Below are 10,612 nucleotides of genomic sequence, written 5' to 3' on the forward strand. Positions count from 1 at the left end.
CAACTGGGGCATAGGTCTCATTATAGTCTCTTCCATACTATTGTTTGTAGCCCTTGACTACTAGCCTTGCCTTATGCCTATCAATCTTACCTTTAGCATTGCATTTGGTCTTATAGACCCATTTCACTCCAATCACTTGCTTTTTGGGAGGCAATTCAGTTAGCTCCCATGTCTCATTTCTTTCTATAGAATCTATTTCCTCATCCATGGCATTACACCATTTCTTCTCTTTAATAGCTTCTTCAAAATATATTGGATCACTATGAGAAAATAATGCAAAATTAACACTCTTATCATAATCTTCATACCTTTCATCTTGGTATATCTCCCTAAGACTCTTGGTATTTCTTGGTAACAGGGAGGAGAGTGTGGGATAAGAATCTTCACTGTTGTTGCTTTGCCAACTAGCTCAGTCTTCACTAGTACTCAGCACTGACACTCGGTCATGCCTAGAGGAGCTCGACAATGACTGAACCTGCTTTCCTTTTCTTCTATTTGATCCTTCTTCTTTCTATTCATCAGCATCTTCTTCACTCATAATTGGTACTTTACTTGAAGCGCTTGGTGACTCATCAGTTTGGCCATACCAAGATTGATTTTAAAGAAATTCCACATCTCTTGAAAGAGTCATCTTGTTGTTCAATGGATCATACAATCTGTATGCCTTTGATTCTGAGCTATATCATGTGAAGATGCACTTCACACCTTTTTCATCCAATTTCTTCCTTTGCTCTTTAAGCACATGTGCATATGCAACACATCCAAACACCATTATGTGTCCAACCGTCCATCTTCCTTGTGACAATGCTTCCATTGGAATTCTATCACGGACTGCCTTTATAGGACACTTATTGATTAGGTAAACTGCTGTTGCCACAGCCTCTCCCCAAAATTTAGTTGGGAGACCTTTCTCTTTCATCATGCTCCTTGCCATTTCAACAATGGTCTTGTTCTTTTCTTCAGCCACTCCATTCTACTGTGGTGTATAGCTGGCTATGAGCTCTTTCTTTATGCCATGTTTCCTGCAAAAATTTACAAAAGAATTGAAGGTATTCTCCCCTCCTCTATATGATCTGAGGACCTTCATATAATGTCCACATTCTCTTTCAGCCTGAGCTTTAAATTTTACAAATTTATCAAATGCTTCAGATTTATTCTTTAAGAAATACACCCATGTCCTACGACTGAAATCATCTATGAATGTCATAAAATAATCACTCCCTCCAATGGAAGTAACTTGCATAGGACCGACTAGGTCAGTATGCACTAACTCTAATAGATATCTAGCCCTCCTAGAATTTCAAGAATTAAAGGGAAGACTATGTTGCTTACCCAAAATACAAGCCTCACACTTGTCACATGAATTTCCTATATGTGGAAAACCTTCTAGAATTCTTTAATTTGATAATAAATTTAAACTAGCATAGCTTAGATGACCATACCTGAGGTGCCATAGCCGTGAGGGGTCTTCAATCACACTCCTTAGAGCTGATTGTGTGGGAGGTGTAGCACCAAGTTGAGATGAGAAACATGTCTCTATAGTCAAGAGAAACATTTTGTTCTTTGTCATTTGAACTGTTGCAAGTAAGTTCTTGCTCCCACCTTTTTCTTGAATGTCACATGTGTCATTATCCATCAACACTTTGTATCCATTTTGAATGAGCTGACCAATGCTCATCAAATTGTGTTTCATACCAAGGGAAAAATACACATTTTGTATTTCCTTCTTCTCACCTTTCTTGGTGCAGACCATAATAGATCCTTTGTCCACTACTGGTAGGGTTCCATTGGTACCCATCTTAATTTCTGATTTGAAACTCTTTTCAATGAATGAAAAAAAGTTTCATTACCACTCATGTGGTTGCTACATCCATTATTGAGGTACCAAACCTCAAGGCTTTCTTCTTCACCAACATTACACATGATGAAGGCAGTGGCATTGTTTCCACTTCCCATGTTCACATCAGCCACATTTGCTTGTTCTGACTAATCATTTTGCTTCTTCCAGCATTTACTTGCATAATGCCCATGTTTATGATAGTAGTAGCATTCTACATTACTCTTATTTGAGTTGTAATTTTTCTTACCTCCTCTTGAGGTATTTTGTGAGCTACTTGCTCCATCTGCTCTTCCTGAGCTTTCTGGTGCAACATTCTTTTATCCTTCACTACCTCGGCCTCTACCTCTGGAGTTTCTACCTAAGCCATTTTTTTCTCTCCCCCTTCCTCTTGAATTTTTCTGAGCCTTAAATTCTTGCTCTTGTGAAGATGAAGAAGTAGATTTGTTGATCCTATGCTCATGGGTTTGAAGTGTACCCATCAACTCATCCATTGTCAAAACAATGAGGTCTTTTGCCTCTTCTATGGTCATGACCAAATTGTCATATTTATGAGGTAAAATCCTCGATATCTTTTCCACTATCCTCTGCTCTTGATCGTCTTCTCGATTTGTTTTCAGTTGATTAATCACATTGGAGGTTCTTGAATTGAAATCTGCAACTTATTCATTTTCTTTCATCTGAAGGTTCTCAAACTCCCTCCTTATATTCTATAGCTTTACTATGCAGACTTTATCAGTCCCCTTGAAGTTCATCTCAAGGATATCCCATGCTTCCTTCACATAATTTGCTTCTGCAATCTTAGGGAATATAATCTTTGTCATTGCTGCTTCAATCAAACTTAATGCCTTTGCATCTTTTCTCCTGGACTCTTTCAAATGAGTCTTCTGTGCATTTGTGAGAGCAGCATACTGAGTTGGGTTTGTCACATTATTGAACCCATTAACTAAAAACTCTCATAAATCATTTGCAACCATTATGGTTTTCATCTTTTTTGCCCATGTATCATGATTTTGCCCATTGAATGGTGGTGGCTGCTACGATATCTTTCCTGCATCTTCTATCATGTCAAATATCCCAAGAAAACAAATGCCCTAACTCACTGTGGATGTGGGGCCTCAAAGCTCTGATACCATGTGAGAAATATTATAAATTTAAATTACAATTTGAAACCCTAAACCTAAAATCTTTGCTCGGCACTTAGAAACTGCTTGGCACATGAAGGTGTCGAGTGCCAGTTTTGCTCGAGACTTGTGACAGGCAATAGGTGTTGAGTGACAGGAAGCTCGACACTTGAAGAGGAGTGCTCAGCAACAATAAATGCCGAGTAAACTCAGCTCCAACTAAAAAAATAGAAGAGTATGCCAAGTGTTCTGTTCAAACTGAAAAATATTATAACTTATAAAGTTTCAACGTGAATGCTTTCACCATTAAAACCAAAGACCCAATACTTGAAACTTCCAAACAAACTTGTCAAATGCAATGAATAGAAGAGGAAGATAGATTCAAGTATGCATGCTTACTTTTCATTCAATCTTTCATTAAACTATTACAAAATCTGGGAGCATTTGGCTTCAACCAGAAAACTCTAAAATAACCCTAAAACTTTAAACAACTTCAAACTTTAAACTTGTAGCTCTAATGACTGCATACAATGGTGCTTGGAGCAATCACTGCTTCAACAGGACAAGTTCAACAATAAAAAGCTTACAGAGAGAACAGAGAAAACACATGCAACTGCAGGCACAAACTTCTTTTCTTCTTCCTTCTTCTGCTCTCCTCTGCAACTACTGATCTGCTTGATCTCCTTGAACTTTCTGAATGAATGAATAAACATTCCATTTTCTCCCTCTTTTCAGAATTTGAAAAACCTCACCTACCCGTATTAATTTTTCTGTCTGTTCTAGACGTCAGGGGGGTAGGTGAACATTTGGCTCTAGAGACATACATCAACTGCTGCATTAAATATTCCAACAATTTTAACAGTAGCTTACACTTTCCCTTATAACGTTTGAACCTGAAATCGTTTGTAAAATCGCTCTAGTGGAATTCTACATAACTTTCCCTTTGAAAACACATGCAATTTGTAGGGAAATCCATTGGTTCAATGTCAACTTACGCTCTTCGCAACATGACTGAAATTTACTGTCATAAAAATCTGTGACTCCAACTCTTGAAAATAATTCTATTCATGAGAATTGAGTTATTCAATAATTTGACTGGGAACATTATGCTCTGTCTTCTACACTGCAAACTCAAGAGGAGGTAAACAGACAATAGAAATCTATGCAAACATTTTAATTCATATAACCCATTATATGAATCTATCCTCAAAGTGCGATACCTATAAGAATAAATTTATTTCAAATAAAATCCTATACCAACTCATACCATTGAGATATAAATCCTACTAAAACTTTAGATAGCTGAGATTAAATCTGTTCTTTTCATAAAAACACACAACTTGAATCGACATGAAATTCCAACCATCAAATTAACTTGGAAATTTGCAGTTTGAAACCCAATTCAATATGCATTTGGTCTTATTTCGAACCATGAGGGGGTTACAAAATGCTATTCAAAATTGAAACTTTGAGACCAAATAAAATTTGATAAGGAAGTAGTTGGGAATTAACTAAGACTCATTGGGTCAGCTTTTAAATGTCTGAAATAAACATGAAATAAAAATAGTGAATACTCTGCTAAGAAGTTCGAGACAGTCAGAGAATAATATGAAGGAAAAATTGTTTTTCATTAATATCAATTCCCTTACATAACCATTTCGCCTACAAGACACATTCATTGACTCAATCTTTGTAACTAAAAACAAAACCATTCTAAAACATAAAATTTCTATTCTTGAGCAGACCCATATCGGGTTCTCCTCCCTTCTCTTTTCACTGATACCATATTTCTTTTATATTTCTATTTTCTATCTAATCAAAATATTCCTTCCTAACTGAAAAATACTAACCTTTCAACTACTTACAGTAACTGCGTGAGACAGACTATTACCTATCGGTTACATTACATTTCTATGATGACGACTTCAATATCTCTAATGTTATCTTTTAATTTCAATACAAATTAAATCATATAATTTGAAGAACTGAACCGACCTGTTGCAATTAAAATTAATCAAAACTTATCCTACGGTTTGGGAAAATGTTAATGAACTTGGGTGTCACTGCAGTCGTGGCAGAAGGGGAGGAGATGCATCTTTGGTCATGGTAGGCGTTTCTTTAGAATTGGAATAAGAACAAACCAAACCAACATCCAACATGTGTAGCATCTCATCCTTATCAAACTTCTAATCAAGCCTAGAATCTGTGACCTTCAACACTCTATCTTCTCTGTAATGACCAAATGCGGTCCGCAAGAGAGATTTGTTGTGAATCCATTCTGGGCCTCTTGCCATATGCCACCTCCATAGCCACAGTGCCGAGACTGATGACATCAGATTCAGTTCTCCCTCCTTGTGTGAAAGCGCACTCGAGAAATATACCTTGGAGTTCCATCTATGGCAGTAGTATTTTATGAATTCTTATCATGCTCAATCAATCTTATAAACCCAAAATCCTCTAAATGAGAATTGTATTCAGAATCCAGTATTACATTGTTGGCCTTCAAATCTTTGTCCAAAACGTAATGCTCACATTCTTCATGCAAATAAAGAATGTAAAGGGAATTTGACAAGTACGATAATTTTATATTTAGTGAAATGCCTTTGGAATTAAGAGCTTGAAAATTTAAAAATGCCATTACAACACTAACCAGGGGCTGTACTTTTAGCTCTTGAGTCCTATTTATCTGTCTGGTCATTCATGAATATTAATACAATTCCTTTCTTTCTATTAAATTAGGAATAATTATTGTTGTTACTTGTCTAGGGAAAGCTAACAATAATACAAAGGACAATGAAGGATCATGCATTTAGATAGTTGCATGTGGACATGCCTGTACAAATATGAAAGACAATGTTACAACCCCGTGTTGGAGTATTTCCATAAACATATAAATGTGCATTCCTCAAAATCAGATTTTATATGACTAAATACTATTCTTCAAGTTCATGTAGATAAGATTATTTCTCCTCAATTCTAGTTTTCACTAGCAATTTCTCTGCCACAAATTGTTCAACATCATCTACGCCAGTACAAGGAAAACCTTTCCATTGAATTTCCTTCTTCTCCTTTGATATTATATCCATTACTGTAAGAAAATTTAGTGCATTATAAACCCTCAACCTAATATTTTTCTCTTCATATTATTTCCTATCAAGTGAAGTGCAATTGCAATCCACATTTACAAATTCATCTACAAGTTCATCTACAACCTCATTATAGGTGGTCTGGCCCTTGCTTTGGACCTTTTCACAAATTTTAATGCTAAACTGTCTAAGACCCCTTCCACCTTTCTCACCACTAGTAACTCATGTTTCCCTTTTCTTCTTCTTTGTGCTTCCTAGAGTCTCAAGAGAATCTATGTCAAGATCATCTACTGGGGCACTTGTAATATGCTTGATCGATGCAACCATGCTGATTGCTGCACCATTACCTCTAGAGGTAGAGTTGCTGCTTCTACTCTCCATAGAATTGATTATCCTGAAGCACATCCACAAGTTCTTAAACATCCACCAACCATATAATTGGTTTTATCGTTTGATGCTCAACCTATTGCTGCTTTGGATTTAAACAGTTCATATCAACATTTTTTCCATTGGTACTTGTCCCATTAAGAATAGAGCTAAATACTTTGTAATTTTTTCACATGCCATTTTAATGAAAGTTATTAGGAATGTTATTCTATAAATTACTGCTGCTATTAGAATGAGTTGATCTAGGAGACTGTGTGACTCCTCTTCTACTCCTCGTTGTACTTCTAGGTCCTGTCACCCTTTGGATAGAACCTTGAGGTATCATCTTAATCCATTTAGTGAGGCATCCACCAAAGCCAACCTACATAATTTGGCCTCCACTCCCGAAATATAAGACACCCATTTCCCTCTAATTCTTCCATCTAATTCTTATTTCAAGTACCTTTTATCTTTGAGTATATAAAAATGCTTAATCTTTGTCCTGTGATGAGTTGTAAATTGTGTTGTTGGGCACTTATGCATTATGATAGCAACTAGCTTCAAGTGAAATATGCATTAATAGTTTGTAGATGTATTAAGGAGATGAAATGTTAAGTTTCATAGTTGTACTATTAATGTTACTACTATGAGCTGCTTTGATTTCTGCTCCTTTGATTGAAAGATGTTTTTTTTGGATTAGGATCCCTATCAAGCCCAATCTTATTTTTAATTCATTTCAATTATTTCAATTATTAAGAATGTAATTCTGTACAATATTGTTGCTCTTGGAATGAGTCAATCTAGGAGACCATGTGACTCTTCTGCTACTCTTGACTACACTTCTTGGTCTTGTCACTCTTTATATAGAACCTTGAGGCAACATCTTAACCCATTTAGTGAAGCACCAATAAAAGACAACTTGCAAAATTTGGCCTTTGTACCCTGAAAAATGAGGCACCCATTTATCTCTAATATTTAACAACTTTGGTGTCAAATGTAGATAGAAAAGCAAAGATTGATCTTGACCAACATGTCTACCTAGTTAACAAAGGTTAGATTCAATTTTTTTTTTTGCTATAGATGCCACTATATCAATAAGTTCTTGTTGGTACAAAATATTTTTGTATTAACTACTAATTCCTCTATTTCAAACAACAAATTATAATCCTTGAATTAAAAATATATATTCAAACATAGAAATATATACTACAAAAAAATATTGGGGTTAAGCTAGCTATATATTCTTTAGGATGGTGGCAAAACTAAAAATGCAGTAAATAACAAAATTTCCATATTATTATTTCATGGATTTACAAAAATTGAAGGAAAAATTTAGTGATTCTCATTTTGTGTAAATTTTAGAAAAATTGATGAGCTCACTTAGTGCTCCTATCAAGATCTCCCACCCTCCCTTGAAATTAGAATAAAATGTCAGTCCTTATTCATTTTGGTAATGGAAAATTGAACAATCAATGAGACAATAGGGTTTCCATAAAAATCAAATGAATGTTTACTTCTTTCAAAGGCTAGAATACTTCCATATTCCTAGCAACGCCCCAACTAATTAGCAAAGACCTTTTAGGTGATTATTTATGAATTAGAATAAAAGCTTGATGCAGCTTTCAGCTAATATTATTAGCTTTATTTTCTACAAATTGATTCCACTCAATGCTCCAGTCCATTTGGGTATTCATGTCTAGTCCATGAATAATTAATTGAGCTAAAGGTTCAATAGATGTTATTCAACACATTCATGTCTTAGATGTTGTTGATGAAACATCTTAATGCCTCAAATTTGATATAGTTTTATAGTCTAATATTTAGTCTTTTAAGCCATGAGAAAACACTTTCAAAACACTTTTTTTAAATGTCTTAAGAACTTAGGCTGCATATAGCCAGAACCTATTAAACCTATAGATAGTGGTTATAATGTACCTTGCTTAAATATTATATATAAAGTGTGGTATTTCATATAAATGTTTTAAGCTATGTTTTAATATTTGAGTAAGAGTAGAAATATTGTTGTATATGTTCAAATGTTACTAATTTGAAAGAAATGTGGAAGTGGTTTGAAGAGTGGTGAACAAGGTGGAGTAATGGAGACTACTCAATGAATGAAATGCAAGTCAGCGTCGAGTAATAAGTTGTGTATGCTAAAGGAGTTATTTTAGAAAATTGACTTGTTACCCTATCTGTAGACTACTATTATGTTATTCAATCAATGTTTCAAGAGTCATGGTTGACATCATGCCCTTTTTCTACTGATGATGTTTGCTTACGAGTTTTATGTTAAGTTTTGTAAAAAGTTCCAATCTTCTATATATATGGAACTGTAGAGTTAGTAGAGAGATTCGGTGGGGAAATTTTGAAGTTGTTCTCTATTCTCTAAAAATTCTTCAGTCATGTAATAGAAAGAGAAGTTCTAATGAGAGAGTGATTTTGGATTACTTGTTGTGTTCTTAAGTTAGATGAAGCCAACCAAGGAGGCCCACTTGGGAGGTGGAATAGATTCATTTCTTGTAATTTTCTATTTAAGATAGATTTATTGTATTAGTCCTGAAGCATATTTATTGTGAGAGTTCTTGCAGCACTTGTAGAAAACTGTCATAGTCGATATTTGAACTATTAACTAGTTTAGAATTCTCTTTTCTATAGTTTCTACAATTCACTATTGATCATCTAAGTGTGTTTACTATTTTGAATCAATAGTATAGATTCTTTTCATGCATTTTACTTTGCTACAACATAGGTGTTAAGACTCAAAGGAACTTAGTGCACATACTATACTGACTTATTTCAAGTCCTATGTCCCTGGGTTGATAATTCAAATGTATTTTCATAATGGAATATATGGTCCTCAAAATTGGATATAGCACCCTTGTTAGCAGAGCAGGAGTATGATTATCTTGATCTATTATGGAAACCTGCATTTTTGGCACTATTGTCAGGGATGGTGTCAAACTAGGAACCTTCCTGAGTCCTTTATTTCTAGATTAACATGTTAGTTACAAACCACATGATTGAGTGCTTGATTCACAAGTCACCAATTCAATTGCATGCATCAAAGAGAAAGACCACGAGATGAATATGGGAGATTTCTTCCATAGGAGCCTGTTAATCTAAATGAAGAAATTCAAGAAGGTATTGACTTGCCTTTCTCGGATGCAAGCCCTATTTTTCCTACAGAAACATCCTCAAGGGCAGAACCTTTGGATACAAGTGGCCTTCAACCTTTTGCTGAAATTTTGGGCAATTTTCTTGATATAACTATTCCAAATCCACCAGTTGTTAACAATCTAGTGCCTAATATCCATTTTCAAAAGCAACCTCCTAATCAAATACCTCCAGTAATGGCAAAACCTACTTTTCCATTTCCTCTCCGGAGCCTTGTAACCAATGCTAATCTAAAAAATATACCTCCAAATGCTTTCCCAAAGTTTTATGGCCTTGCAACTAAAGATCCTGATACTTTCTTGTTTGAATTTGACATACTCTATCATAGTTTTGACTACAAAACTGATGCCCATAAGCTCAAATTATTTCCAGCAACATTGAAAGAGTCATCTTTACGATGGTTCATGGGTTTAGGAGCTAATGCAGCAGGTTCTTGGGATGAAATGCAAACTCTGTTTCTAGATAAATACAAAGAGTATTGCAAAGAAAATGATTCAAGAGGAGATGATATTTTTTGAATATCACAAAAGGAGGAAGAAACATTGGAAGACTTTGTTTCATGTTTCTTGTATACACTGTAGAAGAATCCATAGCATGCGTTGTTTGAGGATTCACAAAAGCTAGTCTTTTTGAGAGGTGTGAATAATAGTTGTCTAGAAGCATTAGACTTGACAATTGGAGGAGATGTGTATCAATCTTCTTGGGATGACCTCAAAAGGATTTGTCTTAATTACTCAAGATCAACCATGAAGAAAGGGAAAGGACACCAGACTAAAACTATTAAAGGAATCGGTCAGGGTATTTTAAAGCTTGAGATATCTAATCTGCTCTTAGATTTTAAGTAGAATATTATTAATGATGTTGCTGCAGATTTCAACACAATGACTACAAAGAAGAAGCATGCAAAGTACAACTAGCTAAATACTACCCTCATTGCCAAAACCAAAAGATGGATTGCAAATACAAGTTGGTCGCTAGCATGGAAAACTAGCATCTTCCAACTAAGTGCATCAAGATAGATGGAG

At 35.0% G+C, this 10,612-nt stretch overlaps 1 pseudogene; it reads right to left on the minus strand.

The window, feature by feature from the left end:
• Positions 1-5,770: 5,770 nt before the first annotated feature.
• On the minus strand, positions 5,771-6,759 carry LOC149566873 (transcription factor-like protein DPB pseudogene; annotated as a pseudogene).
• Between the last annotated feature and the right edge of the window lie 3,853 nt (positions 6,760-10,612).

Source organism: Cupressus sempervirens, chromosome 3 (genome assembly GCF_028749045.1).
Source record: "Cupressus sempervirens isolate cs-2001-9-10 chromosome 3, ASM2874904v1, whole genome shotgun sequence".
NCBI lineage: Eukaryota > Viridiplantae > Streptophyta > Pinopsida > Cupressales > Cupressaceae > Cupressus > Cupressus sempervirens.